Raw genomic sequence first — 16,400 nt, 5'->3', positions numbered from 1 at the left:
GGGTAAATACATTAAAGATTGTGAGGTGCTCAGATACTATGATAATGCGGACCATATAAGTACCGTAGATAGACCGATATCCATGAACTGTAAGAGATCATCCATCAGTACCACCACTTGCTTTTCTGTTCCATATTCTAGTCTGAAAACAGTTTGTGAAGAGTTTGTCTAGGATATTGGCTGTGGTCCTGTGGACTGTTGCATTTTGAAGTTGACTTTTTCCTAGCTCCTCAATAAGTTTGCTTAGGAATGGGAAATGTTATGCCCTGTAGTAGTTAGCTAGCTCTGTTGCACCTAGGAAAGTTTGCTGGGTGGAAGGATTTCTTCCATACGTTAAATGTTAGAAAACTCAGTCAGAAGAGGACAAAACTGATCATAGCTCTTCTTCACCAACAAGCAAATATGTGTCTAATTCACAGGTGGTGGGCCATGCCTTTTTCAATGTGCCCAGCACTTCTTACACAATGAACACGCTAAGCTGGGGGGAGAGAGGCGATCTGGTGTTTGGAATGTGTATGAAATCCAGTTCCATGCACCCTGAAAAACCTTCCCAGGCGCAGGTTATTTTCCCAACACAGAAAGATGCTTGTTCCTTATAACACATGGTGTTGGGTTCTGCTGTGGACCACAGGCAATCAGGTTTGATTAAGTGGTTCACCCTCTACCCTCCGCCCCACGCAATAATAACTCTTTGAGGCATGTTTGTGTGGCTTCTGTGGAGTCAGGGAAAACTGATCTCTTGGCCATATTAATTTCAATATGATTTGATCCTTTCTGGATACATCTATTTACAGAGAGTTTTCTTGAAAATAACTGTTGCAGTAGCAGCGGAGCTAGCAATGGTAGGATATGCAGCAGAAAAAGGACCTCTGGCATTTTTATTACTGTATCAGCTAGAGAAGTGGTTTTCAAACGGCGGGTCGCAACCCAGTACTGGGTCGCAGAATGTAAGGGACTGGGTCCCAGCGGCTCTGGTCAGCACAGCTGACGGGGCCATTAAAGTCCCGTCGGCGGTGCTGCCTGGCTAAGGCAGGCTAGTCTCTACCTGTTCTGACACCACGCTGTGTCACGGAAGTGGCCAGCAGCAGGTCTGGCTCCTAGGCAGGGGGACCAGGGGGGCTCCACGCACTGACCCCGCCCCAAACACCAGCTCTGCACTCCCATTGGCCGGTTCCGGGGTGGGGGACAGTGCTTGCGGGCAAGAGCTGCTTGGAGCCACTTGTGTGCCTCCACCTAGGAGCCGGACCTGCTGTTGGCTACTTCCAGGGCGCAGCGCAGTCCATGGTGCCAGGAGAGGCAGGAAGCCTGCCTTAGCACCCCAGCTGCGCCACTGACTGGGAGCCACCCGAGGTAAGCCCATGCCCCAACCCCGCACCAGCCCTGAGCCCCTTCCTGCAACCCTAACCCCTCATCCCCGGTCTCACCCCAGAGTCTGCACCTGCAGCCCAGAGCCCTGACCCCCTCCCGCACCCCAACCCCCTGCCCCAGCCCAGAGCCCCTCCCACACCCAGAACCCCTCATTCTCAGCCCCACCCTGCAGCCCTCACCCTCACCCTCACCCCCCAAACCTCTGCCCCAGCCCTGAGCCGCTCCCACACCCCAAACCCCTCATCCCCAGCTCCGTTGGGTCGTGGGCATCAACAATTTTCTTCAACTGGGTCACCAGAAAAAAAGTTTGAAAAGCACTGATCTAGACCTGTTCTGACCTGTGTCTCCTCCGAAGCATAGCTAGCATACTTTTGGCTGCTATAAAAGTTGGTCCAATAAAAGATATGACCTCACCCACCTTGTCTAATACAATAATGCTAGACAAGTAGAAGAAGTAGGGGGAGGATTAGAGCGGCCAGATTCTGATCTAGAATACACCAGCATAAATAAAATTGCAATCTGACTGTGAACAGAATTTTGCTTGTAATCTGTGAACAAGCTCACAGGGCGTTTAAACAAAACAGGAGCTAAATTCATTCTTGTTGTAAGCAGCTACCACTCCCACGGTAGTCTCAGGACACCAGTACTATGAACCATGGTGTAAATTACACGTGCGTGTTCAAATGGGCCAGAAAACGGCGAGAAGAGGGGCAATGCTGTGACTTGCCCCAACTGGGCACGCAAAGCGAGCACAATTTCCACACGGCGGCGGCGGGAGGGGCGGTGCCGGGGAAAGCAACGAACAGAAGATTGCAAAATAACAGATGCCAATCGGCATGCCCTCAGGCGCGCTGGTCAGGCTCAAGGGGGCTCACGTGCTCGGACCTGTTGTGTTTATGGGCCGCGCCACTTGGCCCGGAGCTGGCACCTGGCACACGCCAGGAGCAGGGAGGGGAACGCCCACGGCGGCGGGACCCGCGCGCACTGGTGGCCCCGGTGCTGACTGGGCTCTCGGTGCGGGCACATCCCCACCGAGGGCGGGCGTGGCCCGCGGGAGACCTGTGGGGTGCTGCCCCCCCCCACATCCCGCCCCGCCTCCTCGCTCCACGTCGCCGCCCCGCGGCTCCCCAGCATCCGCGGCGCTGCCTTGCTCGGTTCCTCCTCACGGCCCGCGGCTCCGCCAGCGCCTCCGCCCGCCTGCAGGGGGAGCCACCTGGGCGCTAGCCTTCCCCTCCCTCCACGGCCAACCACGTGAGCCAGGCGCCGCAGAGCCGCCGCCGCCGCCGCGCAGGCTCCCTGGCGCTCCCCTCCCCAAGTCTAGGGCTTGGGATCAAAATGGCGGCGGCGGCTCCGGCACTAGCGGGACCGGGGAAGGGAGACAGGAGAAGCCGCTGAGCGGGCCGGGCTGGGCCGCGTCGCGAATGGAGGCCGCGGGCAGCAGCTGCTGTTGGAGGTGAGGAGCCACCGGGGGCAGTGTGGTGAGTATCTGGGCTCACGGGCCACCTCCGGGCCACGGCCCCTTCCACCGGGAGCTGGGCTGTTGCTCCTATCGCAGTGGCCTCTCTCCCACAGGGCTCCCGGTACTTGTCCAAGAGCTGAACTCCAGCCCTCCTGCCCCAGACCGCCGTCTCTACAGCGCTGGGGCGGGGCTGGACTATAGCCCTCCAGCACCACCACTGCTCACCTGCCCCAGTGTTGGCCTGCGGCCCCCTTCACTCTCTCCCTCCAGGTTCCCCTGCGCTCCCACCCTAGTGCTGGGCTGCAGGGCTCCCCTTACACCCACCTCAGGCAGCTTCCCCTTCTGCCTCGTACTGAGTTGTAGGGTTCCCTTTCAGCCCACGGGGCTTGGCTTAGTTTTCCTTCTCCATGGCTGTCTTCAGGGTCTCGCTTTAAGCCAGTGAGTGGTTGGCCCCCTCTCCACTCCACAGGACTTTGCACCGTCCCTGTGGTGGGTTGTAGGACCCCCACTCCAACTGTTTTTCTCATGAATATCTCATTGCTCGCTCGTCTTAAACGAACTTGGAGCGCTTTGCGGATAATGTGCGTGCTTGTCCCTCTGGAACATTCCCAGTGCTGGTGGGATGGGGTTTTCATGCTGTTGGCTTATGCCTCTCACTTTTCCTCTGTCACAGAAGGATGTGATGACTCCCACCTCACCGGTGGAAGCGGTGTGAGACTTCATGTGTTTTTCAGGCAATCTGAGATTCTTGAGCAAAAGATGCCCAGAAATGCAAATATCCTCCTAACCGATAAATAGGAAGGTAATAAGACATCAACTTTGTAGGATTTGCACCCATTTAAACCGCAGCTGGATTTGGCCCAGAGAATTCAACACAGCATCTTTTAGCTTTGTTTCTTTTTCTTCCTAGTAGCCAAACCAATACAGCATAATGTGATACATCTGAAATGCTTGGCAAACTGCATATACAGCACCACTGAAATGCAACCTCTTCTGGTGTGTAAATAATAACACTTTGTATTTCTGTTTCCTCTTACATCCATTTTGGACATGGGTTTGTTAGTGGTAATAACTTTATCTACCTTACACAGAGATGTTAAGCTTTGATTTATTTGACTAAAGGTGGTATAGAAGAGTACATCTCATAGCACTTTACAAACATTAACACCACTCTCTGTGGACAAGTATTATACTTGTATTACATAAGGAGAGGGGAATTCCTTTTACTTACATTCACTGACTTATGTTTCCTGCTTTGAAGCTCTTGTTTATGAAACCAGAATACAAATGTTTATTTCCCAATTAGAAATTCAATGCAAGCGTAACTGTCTGGCTTAGTAGATGGAACTTTTATTCTTAGTGGGGGGTGGGGTTACGTTCTCTCGTTTTTCCAGATATAAATAAACTCCGTGGATTGTATTGTCTGAACTTTTAAAAGATAGAAATGGTTACTCTTGGCAGAATATCTGAAAGTGTAATATACTCAAAGGAATGCTCTTGTGGTGTGTGTACCTTCAGAGAATAATTTTCCTATAACTAGAATTATAATCGATACATTGAACCTACTATAGGAGAACCTCAGAGTTGCAAACACCAGAGTTATGAAATGACCAGTCAACCACACACCGCATTTAGAACCAGAACTATGCAATCGGGCAGCAGCAGAGATGAAAAAACAAAACAAAAACCCCCAAAACAAATACAGTACAGTACTGTGTTAAATATAAACTACTAAAAATAAAGGGAAAGTTTAAAAAAAAGTTGACAAGAAAAGGAAACTGTTTCTATGTTTGTTTTTATTTAAATTGAGATGGTTGAAAAGCAGAATTTTTCTTCTACACAGTAAAGTTTCAAGCTGTATCAAGTCGATGTTCAGTTGTAAACTTTGAAAGAACAAGAATAATGCTTTGTTCAGAGTTATGAACGTTTCAGAGTTACGAACAGCCTCCATTCCCAAAGTGTTTGTAACTCTGCTGTTCTGCTGTACTTCGACACCACACTCTGTATACATACAGCACTTAGTGACTGTTTCCTGCACATACACATACTAATCACTGGCCTAGTGAATCAGGTTTTTATTATCTATGACTTGAAAAGTTGGTGTGTTAGGCAGTAATTGGTAATTTAGTTCAAATGTTGACTTGCCTGGGGTCTTCATGTGGGAAAGGAGGACATTTAGAAAGTCCTGTTCAAGTTTGCAGTCAATGTTTGTTTCTATTCCTGATGCTTTCCAAAGAACTGACATTAAATTCTTTATTGTTTGATGTATGCAGTGGTGTTGTAGTCATGTTGGTCCCAGGATATTAGAGAGACAAGGTAAGTGAGGTAATATCTTTTTTTTGGCCAATTTCTGTTGGGGTGAGAGACTGAAGAAGAGCTCTGTGTGGCTCGAAAGCTTGTCTCTCTCACCAGTAGAAGTTGGGCCAATAAAAATATTACCTCACCCACCTTGTCTCTTTATACTTTGACACAGTCTCACTAAGTTATGTTAATCTGCTTCAGGATGCTGAGCAGCATTTAGAGTGGGTTGACATTTTCCTCCCAATTTTATATATTCGGTCAGACTAGAAACACAGTTTTAAAGTTTGGAAATCTCAAACTACTTTTTCTTAGTTACTCTGGCTTAATTTTTTATGGTTGTACTTATTAATGTAAATGAGTCTCCTTGTATGTCCAGATTCCCCTGCTGAGTCATAGATGGTTGTGTTGTAATCATGTATACCTGGCATTGGTTGATTTACAGAGATGCATATATGAAAGACTTGAATTATTTTTATAAGCCATCTTAGAATACATGCATAGACATGCTGCTGGGCTGTTTCCTCAGGTTTTGAGCCTGTTTAGGAGACAGCTTGAAATTTTGTGTGTAGACATATTACATATTCTGATGCAATTGCAGAATAAGCAGTCTTAGTTCATTTCTTTGAATTAATTTCAGTGGGACTGTCAGAGCCTTGAGGCCAAAGTTAGCCTTCATTTGAGATAAGAAGAAACTGCTGCATATGTGATACAGTACCAGGTTTGTACCAGGTTCATACCAGTGGAGAAAACAAGAAAACCTTTAAAAATACATCATACTTGCTATTGGCATTAGTTAAGGATTTATTGTGGCAAACTCTTGTTTAAAACTTACAAAAATATAACTAGAACTGAGGCTTTCATACTTCTAAACATGTTTGTGTAGATGTATTTGTGAAGGTTGCCAAATGGCTTTTGAGACTGGTATACACTCTCTTCAGAACAGATGCAGAAAAGTAATCAGCAAGCTTAGTCTTGTGGTTAGATCACACAACCTGAATATAGGAAATCTGTATTCAGATCTGGCTCTAACCCCAACTCTGTGATACTGGGTGAGTCACCTAATCGCTCTTCTTCTTTTTACTGCCCAGGTACTCTCAGGAATGTGTGAGGCTTAATTCTCAATGTGCTGCTAAATGCTTTGATGGAAATTGCTACACAATTGCACAATATTTCCCATGTTAATCTACCAATATACATATGCTGTGACCTGACAGGACTGTCTATGGGGATGAGAGAATAATTGAATTTTCATGCCCATTCAGTCTTTGTCCTGTATACGACTATGGGCAGGTGCACACTTAAAAAGCTCTAGCGTTTCAGTGAAGACACTGCTCTGCTGACAGGAGAGCTGCTTCTGTTGGCATCGCTAATCTACCTTTGCAAGAGGCGGTAACTATGTCAATGGGGGAAGCCCTCCCATCAACACAGCACTGTCTATACTGGGGTTAGGTTGGTATAACTGCATAGCTCAGTGGTGTGGATTTTTCTCACCCCTGAGTGCCATAGAGACATAGTAATACCAATATAAATTTGTAGTGTAGACCTGGCCTACACTATGTGGGAGGGATAGCTCAGTGGTTTGGGCATTGGCCTGCTAAACCCAGGGTTGTGAGTTCAATCCTTGAGGGGGCCATTTGGGATCTGCGGCAAAAAAAATTGGGGATTGGTCCTGCTTTGAGCAGGGGGTTGGACTAGATGACCTCCTGAGGTCCCTTCCAACCCTATGATTTCTATGATCTTTCTTTCTAAGAATCCCATGCACTGCTACAGGCTGGGGACTGACTGGCTAAGCGGCAGTTCTACAGAAAAGAACCTAGGGATTACAGTGGACAAGAAGCTGGATATGAGTCAACGGTGTGCCCTTTTGGAAGAGGGATAGCTCAATGATTTGAGCATTGGCCTGCTAAACCTAGGGTTGTGAGTTCAATCCTTGTGGGGGCCATTTAGGGATCTGGGGCAAAAATTGGGGATTGGTCCTGCTTTGAGCAGGGGGTTGGACTAGATGACCTCCTGAGGTCACTTCCAACCCTGATATTCTATGATAATCTACCAAAAAGTATACAGATTGTAATGGTGGTTTTGAGTGCTAATGACTGCTGGGAACTGGACTGAGATCACCACAACACGCTTCACAGACAAACCAGTACACAATCTCTTTACTTTTTATTTTAATCTTTTGAAAAAAGAAAGGAAAGCAAAATAGCAAAGCAGGCTTAAGGAAAACTTATTTTGTAACTTGTATCTGAAATATTACCTGCAGCTTCTAATTTTTAGTGCAGTGGTGCTTTTTACCCATTTTTTCTCCTAGCTAGACTTACACCGGAAGTCAAATAATGTCAGCAGCTCATCTGGGACCAGGATTCAGGATCCTCTGTGCTTGCAGTTCTTTGTTCTCATGACTAGAGCACAAAGCTCTCTTGCAGCATTAAAACATTGAGTTAAATTGGAAACTGTTTAAGTTGTTCATTGAATAGTACAGAAGTCCACACCAAACACTGAAGGACTCTTTATATGTGTATATTTTAAAAGCGTGTAATTCAATAACTAAGTAAAACTGAATGGTTTACAGATTTTTTGGGGGAAGGAGGGTTTAGCCTCTGTCCTTTTCTTACATTTAAATCATTCCTGTAATAGCCATACTGGATCAGAACAGTGGCCTATGTAGTTAGTATCCTTTCTCCAGCAGTGGCCAGTACCAGCTGCTACAGAGAGAGAGAGACCTGCAGTAGGTAATTGTGGGATAACCTGCCTTCAGGGAAATTTTATTTCAAATCCCTCAAAGTTAGAGATTAGTTTATGCTCTGAAGCTTGAGGGTTCAAATAACTTCCAGAGCTTTTTAAAAATATATATTTACTATTATAACTGAATAATCTTCTCTATATAAATGTCTGATCCTCTTTTGAATCCTTTTAGCTCTTTGGCCTCTATCTTGGGGCACTGAGTGCAACAGTCTAATTGTGTATTGTATGAAAAATTTTACTGTTAGAATTTGCCACCTCTCAATTTCAATGAATGTCCCCTTTTTCTTGTACTGAGATGAACAGAAGCTCCTGATGTACTTTTACCATTTGTAGTTTTTGTAAACTCACATCATGTTTCCTGTTGTTTGTGTCTTTAAAGTCAACAGAGTACATCTTTTCAGTCTCTCCTCATGTGAGAATTTTTCCATGCCCCTGATCATTCCCGTTGTTCACCTTTGATCTCCCTCTTTCTACTATATCCTATTTGAGATAGCATTATTTCAGTATGCTAATTTGCAGCTGTTACTCTTAAGTATGGTAAAAGGAGTACATTTGTCTCCCAACTTCTTAACACCAAAGACTCAAGACGATCATCCCAAGGGAAATATATTTGTCATCGTTAAACTTTTAACTAGTTAATGAGTATAGAAAATCTTTCCCTAGCTTTTCAGCTTTGGTTTTTTCAAGAGCTAATAATTCTGCTACTTTCAGAACTAATTGACAGATCTGTGTTAAACTTCTACTGTTAGTATGGATGCCTCAGTTTCAACATGTAGAGGCTTGCTATTAAATGTCACTTTGTCAGAGTTACGTACTTTGAGAAGTGTCCCTCAATTAGTGGATCTGAAAATTTAGTGCCAACCAATGTCCTCTTATGATCTGGAGTCAGATATTGAGATTAGATGCAACTATGGCTCGCTTGTATGTAACTGATAGTCCAGTGGTAAGATTTTAATCAGGATTTTGCTTAAATACTTTGTACAAACCTGTCTAACATTAATCCTGTGGAGTGTCTTTTGTGTACTGACATAAATAATATTTGTCAGTTACCTTAGGAGTGTGCCTAAGAAGCAGGATCTCTTTATACAATGTGATACGAGAGGGGAGTTACCTGTCTTTGCTTTGATAACTCTGCAAAGAAGCAAAATTAAAAAGCTTAAAAGTAAAGTTATTGCCATGAGTTAGTCATTCTGATAAATTGAGGAAAAATACTTCTAAAAAGCTAGGAAAAATAAGGAGGTGCGTTTTAGGAAACAGTATAAAATCTTAAATCAAACTCTCCTCATTGCCTTCATGGCTCAACACAACTTCATCCTGGCCTACATCTTGGATCTCATTGTGTCTTCCTTCACTCCACTAATGGTGCCACCTTCAGTGCTTTTGTTGTTTCCTTCTCCCTCTCCCACCTCAGTCCCTTATACTTTGGAAACACTTGCCAGGCCAACACCCGTCTCACTCATATTCCTTGGAAAGACTTCCACAACGTATACGTGTGAACATGCAGTCAAATGCCATCTCTGTCTCAGTGTTACTTAATAGAAAAGACTGGTGGTGGAGGAAATTTGAGATAGTGTTAACTTTAGCTTATTTTTCTTCCAAGTGGGTTTTATCCTCTGTGTATCATGGTCCAGTCCTGCAAACGCTTATTCATGTGAAGCCTTGTCTACACACAAACTTGCACCCCTTTAAATAAGGTTATCTTTAAATGTTTTTAAATTTATGCAGACCCCTGTATGGAGACACTCTTGGTTTAAAAGTAGCTTTTATCAATTTAGTTAAGCTAGTTGGTTTAGCCAGCTAGTTAGTTCTTTGGGGGCAAGGACTGTTCTTATCTGTGTCTGGTAATATGTAGTAGTCTCTTCTTTCTGAAAAGAATACCTATATTAACCTAAGCAGCTTGTGATGTTTGCATTCCTTCCAAGGTATCTTAAATTTTTTAAGGAATATGCTCACGTATTATATACTGATCTCTTGTGAAGTATTTTTCTGAATGACTGGATTGCTTATCTCGGGGGTTCCCAAACTGGGGGTCGGGACCCCTCAGGGTGTCACAACGTTCTTAAATGGGGGGCGGGGGGGCGCGAGCTGTCAGCCTGTATTCCAAACCCTGCTTTGCCTCCAGCATTTAAAATGGTATTAAATATATTTTAAAGTGTTTTTAATTTATAAGGGGGGTTGCACTCAGAGGCTTGCTATGTGAAGCAGGTCACCAATACAAAAATTTGAGAACCACTGGCTTATCTTGTGTTAAGATGTGAAATGAGAATGTTGCTTCCCACAGCAACTGCAACACTAATTTTTTTTTTTTTACAGACTATAACAAGATACTATAATGCCTTTGCGTGATAGGGAGGTGGTTCAAGTTTATCTTTTAAAGTAATCTTAATGAAAGGAAAGGTGGTTTGGTTTTTTTACTCTTTTCCTCCTGCTCCCAACATATAACTCACCTTTTTCTTTTTATTCCCCACCTTCCTCCCCTAAAGTGGACCATTCAAAACAACACAATGCTATAAGATAACAGCAGGGGTAATCAATTTATTTTTGACAAGGTCCAAATTTCTTTGTCAAAATGTAGTCAAGGTCCAGACTCCAGAGAAAATAATACAAAAATAACTAAGTATATTATGCAGTCTGTTCATAAGTGTCTGGCGGTCCAGATTTGTCCTGCAGTTCAGCTATCGATTACTCGGTTTGTCGGGGCCTGTGAAACCCTGTTCTTTCTCCATTTGACTTCTCTGGTCATCCCCTCTCCTTTAGCTCACTCTTCATGAAGGCTCTTGTCTTAAACCAAACATGGAAATTCATTTAAGGTTGACATTTTGTCTTGCCCCATTATAGGCATCTGTGCTGCAGATGTCTGATATGTGGGTGATGAACTGATACAGATATAAAGTCCTATTATACATGGAAATAGCTGAGGTAATTAGCTTTATTTCTCAATTTCTTTTGGCTGTGTGCTTTCTTCAGAAGCATTATTATAATTTATTGGTAAAGAAAAAAACAGTTAAATTAATCAGACCTGCTACTTGCCGTGCAGATTCCTCCATTACAGTCTGAGGTACCTCTAGGAAGTTTTGAGGTGCATTATACTATTATGTTCTTTAAACGTTGCTGCATAGATGGAAACATTAATACTAAATATTGACAAAATGCATATTTTGGAGCCATGAAGACATAGATCATTTGGTATAGTAATAGAAGTGACATTTTTAACTATAAAGCAAAGCAGTGCACTTTGCAATATTTTTGTTTCCAAACTGTAAATGTAGTGTAATTGACACCGAATATGATGTACTAGGTGAAAGCTCAGTATTTTCTAACAGGTATCACATACAGTGTGTAGAAGAACATGAGAAATATTGTGTTATGACCTGACTTTCAGACATACCAAGCACCCGTGTTCTCACTGAATTCTGTTATAGTTGGTGCTATGGGGGTTTGATTTTTCCAGAAATGTGCATATGCTGGTAATTCAGCCATCTATTATGTCTGAATTGAATGCTTACCATGTTCTTTTTGTTGTTGTTTCTGAACTATCAGATTTGGATCATAAAGTAGCTCCCATCTCTGACTCAACCATTAAAATCACTTTAGTTTTTATTCATTTATTAAACACCTCCAGAAAAAAGATTTATAATGGAAATACTGAAAGACTTTTTATTATAGCAGGGTTATCATTGACTGCTACAATATTAATTTCTAATTACAAATATGTAGACAACAGTCTTGGGAAAGTGTTTTTGGAGGCATTTCTGTGCTTAATCTAGGCTTTTATTTGACTGAGTAAATGACTCTGTAACCTAGGCAGTACTGGTGATAAAATTCTTCTCTAACCATTGAGTCCAGAAAATATCAGTAGTCAGTTACCAGTCAGAGATTTACAAAAGATCAGTATTTGCTTTTGTTGGATTAACTATCATTTTAAGGAGAGTACACCCAGAGATTGAGGTATATTTTTTGTCAAAATATTTTTATCCTCATTACTGAGAACATCTCAAGTAATTCTGACACATTGAACGATTTTGCAGTTTATTGTTATACTTGCTGGGGTACTCAGGGTTGTGTAACCCCTTACCACACCTGCCCTTAGGGTGAAGCAGCCTTGTCTGTGCCTGCTGTGGAACAGCTCCCAGAACCCACCAGCCTCTGGTGACACAAGCACTGCCTTCCAGGTCCTTGCAGGCTTTGCTCTCTGTGTGTAGATATACCCCCATATCTCAATGTGTGTACTTTGACCCATTAAACTTTTACCCCGAATCGGGGAGATTGCAGGTTATGTATTCCTTACGCCACCCATTCCTAAACTGAATTTCGCACCCTTTGATAATCTGTACTTTATTCCCTAATAACCAGAAACTTCTATGCTTAAACTCTGTACCGTTTTCTTTTTACTTCAACATTATCTTAATAAAATTATTAAATATGATAGGCACATACCAACCCCCAAGTCCTCAGAGTGTTCTCTGCAATGTCTAGCCAGGTGAGCCAGAGTTACCAGGTCTGCTGTTCCCACAGGAACAGTACGTAACAGCTTGTGAGATTCAACTGAGGAGCAGCACTTTGCTTAACACCACAGCACTGAGATGTTCTGTTTTCACTATAAATATGTTACAGTAGATTCCACTTATTAGTAACCCCTTGGTTGCCATCAAAAAATTTCTATTATTCAGCAGTTTCTAATAAGCAGAAGGCAGGTTTGTGAGACTGCAGCTGGGGAAGCAAGCACTGGGAGGTGCCTTCCCTGGCTGCAGCCCTGCAACCTACCTGTGGGAAGGGCAGAAGTTAGGGAGGATGGTGGGGCTGCAGCCCAGATTCTGGTGCTTTCTGGGAGGTGTGGGGCCCACGGAGTTGCATGCCTGTTCCTCTCTATGTGCTCTCCAGGCATCAGGGCTCAGAACTTCCTTCTCTGCATACAGTCCCCCAGCGGGGCACAACCTGGAGGGCACAGGGAGAGGTACTATGCAGCTCCAGCATCTGGGCTGCAGCAGCTCTCCCTGTTACTGCTCTGCCCACAGCCCCTTACTACTTGTGTGGTCCCTGTGTGCAGGCAGGTTTGCCAGATTGCAACCCCAGAAGGAAGGGCTGAGGTAGGCTGAGACTGCAGGCAAGTTTGCGGGGCTGCAGCCAGAGAAGACATACCCCAGCACTTTCTTCCCTGGCTGCAGCCTTGTAAACCTGCCTCCAGGTGGTGTCTTCCTTCCAAAAATGTTTCTAATTAGTGGTGTGCCATTGCTAGTATCTGAATGCCATTAAGACTGATGTTAATGGGATTCCCAGCAATATGTTGCCAGTAACCGGAAGCTGCTAATATCAGGATTGATATTAAGCCGAATCTACTGTACAATCAAATACTAGAGATTCAGGAGATGGCGAGTAAGGATATTGGGAACAAATGGTTATGTATAAAGCAAAATCATAAAATGCTTTCTAGAGACTAAACTTAATAGGCTAACCTCCTGTCTAAAGAAGTTTGTCACCCAAAGTCCTCTACAGCGTTTTCAACCAAGATTGGCTGAGACCCTGCTTTCATGAATGCAAATACATAGTCCATTTATTTCCTAGGTGCAGGATGCTCAGGTGTTGTCTTTGCTTTCTGGAAATACCCCTGTCCCCCGAGTTCATTGTCTTTACTCCTAGACAGGCTAACCACTTTCCCCTCCCTCAGCTTATTTTTTTTCCTGTGTTCATTTCTTGTTGACTTCATAAACATTTGACTTTGTTTGTAAATGGGAAACTATTGTAAGCTTAAAATGGTTAATTTACATCCTGACAGATCCAATTCTTAATCCCTGCCTGGAAAAAAATGAGGAGTCCTTGTGGCATCTTAGAGACTAACAAATTTATTTGCGCATAAGCTTTCGTGGGCTAAAACCCACTTAATTAGATGCATGGAATGAAAAATACAGTAAGCAGTAATATATATAACAGCACATAAAAAGATGGGAGTTCCTTACCAAGTGGGGTCAGTGCTAATAAGGCCAATTCAATCAAGGTGGACGTGCCCATTCCCAACAGTTGACAAGAAGATGTGAGTATCAATAGAGGGAAATTACTTTTTGTCGTGACCCAGCCACTCCCAGTCTTTATTCAGGCCTAATTTGGTGGTGTCCAGTTTGCAAATTAATTCCCGTTCTGCAGTTTCTCATTGAAGTCTGTTTTTGAAGTTTTTTGTTGAAGAATTGCCACTTTTAAGTCTTTTATTGAGTGTTCAGGGAGACTGAACTGCTCTCCTACTGGTTTTTGAATGTTACAATTCTTGATGTCTGATTTGTGTCCATTTATTCTTTTGCATAGAGACTGTCCGGTTTGGTCAATGTACATGGCAGAGGGGCATTGCTGGCACATGATGGCATATATAACATCGGTAGATGTGCAGGTGAATGAGCCCCTGATGGTGTGGCTCATGTGGTAACGTCCTGTGATGGTGACCCTTGAATAGATATCCGAACAGAGTTGGCAATGGGGTTTGTTGCAGGGGTTGGTTCTTGGGTTAGTATTTTTTGTAGTGTGGTGTGTAGTTGCTGGTGAGTATTTGCTTCACATTGGGGGGCTGTCTGTAAGTGCGGACTGGCGTATCTCCCAAGGTCTGTGAGCGTGAGGGATTGTCTTTCGCGATAGGTTGTAGATCCTTGATGATGCGCTGGAGAGGTTTTAGTTGGCGGCTGTACATGATGGCTAGTGATGTTCCTTGTTGAGCCTGTCCTGTAGTAGGTGACTTCTGAGTATCCTTCTGGCTCTGTCAGTCTGTTTCTTCACTTTTCCAGGTGGGTATTGTAGTTTTAAGAATGCTTGATAGAGATCCTATAGGTGTGTCTCTGTCTGAGGGATTGGAGCAAATGTGGTTGTATCTTAGAGTTTGGCTGTAGACAGTAGATCGTGTGATGTGGTCTGGATGAAAGCTGGAGACATGTAGGTTTTTGGTATAGGGTGGTGTTTATGTGACCATTGCTTATTTGCAATGTAGTGTCCAGGAAGTGGATCTCTTGTGTGGACTGGTCCGGGCTGAGGTTGATGATGGGATGGAAATTGTTGAAATCCTGGTGGAATTCCTCAAGGGCCTCCTTCTCATGGGTCCAGATGATGAAGATGTCATCAATATACCACAAGAAGAGCGGGATACTAGGGGATGAGAGCTGAGGAAGCGTTGTTCTAAGTCAGCCATAAATATGTTGGCATTCTGTGGGTATGTGGGTACCCATATTAGTCCCGCTGACTTGAAAGTATAAATTGTCCCCAAGTCTGAAATAGTTGTGACTTTGTCCTCACCCACAAAGTTCAGCCACCAGATTTGCCGTGACGTTATCGGGGATACTGTTCTGGTGGCTTGTAGTCCATCTTTGTGTGGATTGTTGGTGTAGAGAACTTTTACATCCATAGTGGCAAGGATGGTGTTTTCTGGAAGATCATCAATGGATTGTAGTTTCCTCAGGAAGTCGGTGGTGTCTCAAAGATAGCTGGGAGTGCTAGTAGCGTAGGGCCTGAGGAGAGAGTCCACATAGCCAGGCAGTCCTGCTGTCAGGGTGCCAATGCCTGAGATGATGAGGCGTCCAGGACTCCCAGGTTTATGGATCTTGGGTAGCAGATAGAATACCCCTGGTCGAGGTTCTAGGGGTGTGTCTGTGTAGATTTGTTCCTGTGCGGCTTCAGGGAGTTTCTTGAGCAGATGGTACAGTTTCTTTTGGTAACCCTCAGTGGGATCATATGGTAATGGCCTGTAGAATGTGTGTCAGAGAGTTGTCTCTGATCTCGACCTCACTTTCCTCAGCCAAAAGGTCAAAGTGACTGGGTCCTGGCTTGCATATTTCATGTCCCTAGCTAGAGTTGGTAGACTGCGTCAATCTCTGTGTGTCTAAAGTTTACATTTTTTTTTACAGTTTCCTCTTACTAGTATTTCTTAATATTGTGTTTATTAACATCCACTCCTTTATAACAGAAATCTTGTAAAACTTGTTTTACAACTTAGAGAAATTTAGTATACACACAAAAAGAAAAGGAGTACTTGTGGCACCTTAGAGACTAACCAATTTATTTGAGCATGAGCTTTCGTGAGCTACAGCTCACTTCATCAGCTGTAGCTCACGAAAGCTCATGCTCAAATAAATTGGTTAGTCTCTAAGATGCCACAAGTACTCCTTTTCTTTTTGCAAATACAGACTAACACGGCTGTTCCTCTGAAACCTGTCAGTATACACACACACATACAATTTATAAATTGGCCTAAGGAAGTCTCTAAAGCTGCTTTTAGTCACTTTCTTCAACTTTATATTGATCAAACACTGTGAATGATGCTTTTCTACTCTTCCTCTTCCATCTTGTCGGTTGGTCTTTCATTATCTCATGTTTAGGTCCAGGCCTCTGCATCTCTTACATTTAGATGCATAACCTGTTCATTAGTTGTCCTATCAAAACTCTAAGCAATATTAAGCTTTTCCCTCCTATTTCCCTTATTTTAATATCAAGTTTAACTTTGACTATTTTTATAGGGGCTTCTCCTTCTGTAGTAAACAGAGTTCTCAAACTATCAGGTTTT

At 43.7% G+C, this 16,400-nt stretch overlaps 1 protein-coding gene across 7 annotated transcripts in view; it reads left to right on the top strand.

Moving 5' to 3' along the window:
• The first annotated feature begins 2,627 nt into the window (after positions 1-2,627).
• Positions 2,628-16,400, top strand: part of BTBD7 (BTB domain containing 7) — a 109,011-nt gene continuing 95,238 nt past the window's right edge. For 2 of the 7 annotated variants that reach the window (XM_048853258.2, XM_075129840.1), the window contains exon 1: positions 2,636-2,821. The gene's annotated coding sequence lies outside the window, so the exon portion shown is untranslated. Of the gene's footprint in view, positions 2,847-3,500; positions 3,630-3,737; positions 3,824-5,765; positions 5,847-16,400 lie in introns of all 7 variants that reach the window. The other 5 variants (XM_075129838.1, XM_048853259.2, XM_075129839.1 and 2 more) reach the window with 5 other exon arrangements.

Source organism: Caretta caretta, chromosome 6, assembly GCF_965140235.1.
Source record: "Caretta caretta isolate rCarCar2 chromosome 6, rCarCar1.hap1, whole genome shotgun sequence".
NCBI lineage: Eukaryota > Metazoa > Chordata > Testudines > Cheloniidae > Caretta > Caretta caretta.
This window is presented reverse-complemented; position numbering and strand designations above follow the sequence as displayed.